Raw genomic sequence first — 2,552 nt, 5'->3', positions numbered from 1 at the left:
GCATTGACTGTGGGTGGTGTAGGCTTGATGATTTCCCTTGGGGGAGAGGGCTTTTGTTGGTTGTTCATACTTCTTGAGCCTCTGTGATTATTCCTAGTCATCAGGTGATCTACATGCTCCTTCCTAACTTATTCAAGGTATCTCTGAGTGTTGAAAGGTGTGCAGCATTAGAAAATTGGTGATTTATCTTACGGTCTGCCTACCTAATGCTCACCAATACCATGTACTGTTGTCACTAGTCCTGGGTGACCCAAAATCCTCCCTGTTTCTAAGGAGTGGTGAGCCTCCTACTGATCTAATAAGCTACATTTCAAGAGAAAATAAAAAATCACACAATGAGCACTGCGCTATTCAAAACACTAAAATTTAGAGAGTCTAAGGGTGAGTGGAGAAGGGGCAGAGGATGAGTGATGGGTCCTGGCTGTTAGGGCCACAGCCTGAGGAAGCCTGGTGTCTGGAACTGCCCACTGGCTTGAACTGGTCTCCAGGTGGGGTGGGGAGGGGTGCAAGTTCGTCTTAAAGCCCCAAGAAACCAACCTGAAGTCGAGAACGAGTAGGGGTGGGGATGAGTGATAGGTCCTGGCCATTAGGGCCTGCAGCTGCAGGTAGCCTCAGCATTTTTTCTTTTTTTGAGAGAGATTCTTTGCTATAAGAAAAGAGTGCTTGCTAGAAAGACAGAGAGACAGAAAGTGAGACATTACCTCCCAGGGGGCATGGCCACACTGCAATTCCTTCTCTTCATTCTTCTCTCAGGATTTTGGGCATGCACGCACACATGCGCAGTGTGAGTTTTAAGTTGCCAGGTCCAGGACTTGAACTGCCATCGAGTATGTGGAAGTGCAGTGCCTTAACCACTATGTCACCTACTGGCTCCAGTTCATAGTTTTTAAAAAATATATTTATTGTATTTATTATTATTATTTGATTTGCTATAGGTCATGTGGAAAGAGAGAGAGAAGGTGAGAGTGAGAGAGCAAGCAAGAGAGGGTGAGAGAGAGAAAAGGAAGGGAGGAAGAAAACAAGTTGCCACAACTGGGACTTGAACCATGGTTGGCCATGTAGGAGTCCAGTTTCCTAACCACCATGCCACCTGCCAGCAGTTTATAGTTTTAAAAAATGCTTAAACTTCATTATAAACTTCATTATAAACATTATAATTTAGATTATGTGAATTTATAAGTCATGTCATAACAAAGTCATGTTAAGATTTTTGAATATGCTTGGGAACCAGCAGTTAGCGTAATGGCTATGTCGCTGAGTTCCCACGTAGTCAACCGTGGTTCGTGTCCCGGACCTGGTGGCTTAAATCTCACGCCAGGCACGTGTGCGTGCGTGCCCAGGATCCCAAGAGGAGAATGGAGGAGAAGGGATTGCGGCGTGACCATCCTCCCTAGGGGGTGATTTCTCGCTTTCTGTCTCTATGTCTCTCTCTGTCTGTCTGGTGAGCGCACGCACCTTATAGCGAAAAAACCTTTCAAAAAAAAAAAAGATTTTTGAATATGCTGTGAAATAATTAAATCAAACTACGTAACATATTCATTGTCCCAGCTACTTACCTGTTTTTGTTAGAACATTTGGAATTTACTCTTAGCAATTTTGACATGTACAATAAATGACCATTAACTATCTTCACCGTGTTGTACAATAAAACCCTTGTTTCTCCTATCAGACTTTGTATGCTTATAATATCTCCCATTCTCTCCACTCTGTCTCTGTGACAACCATACTACCTTCTTTCTGAGCGCTCTATTCTGTATCTTTGGCCAGTGTATGTTTTTATGCTAGTTACATGCTTTTTAAATTATTGATACTATAGCTTTGTAGTAGAGTTTGAGATTAGATAGTTTAATAACTCTCTCTTTATATATAAAATTTACTCATAATTGCCTTGGTTATTTGAATTTTTTTGTGATTCCATATGAATTTTAGATTTTTTTCTGTTTGAATGGAAAATGACATTGGAATTTTGATAGAAGTTGCACTGACTCTCTAGATTATTTTTAGTAGTATGGACATTTAAAATATATCCTTTCAATCCATGAACGTGGGATATCTTTTTTTTTTTACATTGAAAATTTTTTTTTATTATTAATACATTAAATTGCTATACATCATCTAGATTGTAAAGAGACTTTACCCAGCATGATATACACATCAGTCCAGCCCAGTTGAAGCTATTATACACATCCTTGTCAACAGAAAATAAACCTTATCTGTGTCCTACAAGGGTCTTACCTCTCTACTTTACCCCCCAAATTTACTTTCTTTTTGAATTTTTTTCAATTTCATTTTCTTTTATACATTTAATCACATTATTATTTGTCTTACAAAATGGATATTTCAACAGATAAACATTTCTCCCTAGTACAGTTGATAAAACTACAAAATATCTTCAACAGATAATATCACATTTCTTTGTGTCATTAATGCTTTGCCTCCCTATTTTTCTTCTAAATGTCCTTCCTCAGATCCTCCTCTTTCACACACACTATATCTGGTATTTACAATTATATACTGTGTTTCTATATCCTTTAGTCAATTAGTTTCAGTCA

The sequence above is a fragment of the Tupaia chinensis genome, unplaced genomic scaffold (assembly GCF_000334495.1).
Source record: "Tupaia chinensis unplaced genomic scaffold, TupChi_1.0 Scaffold144624_1, whole genome shotgun sequence".
Lineage (NCBI taxonomy): Eukaryota > Metazoa > Chordata > Mammalia > Scandentia > Tupaiidae > Tupaia > Tupaia belangeri.
The sequence above is the reverse complement of the archived record's forward strand: the minus strand, read 5'-3'. Positions refer to the sequence as shown.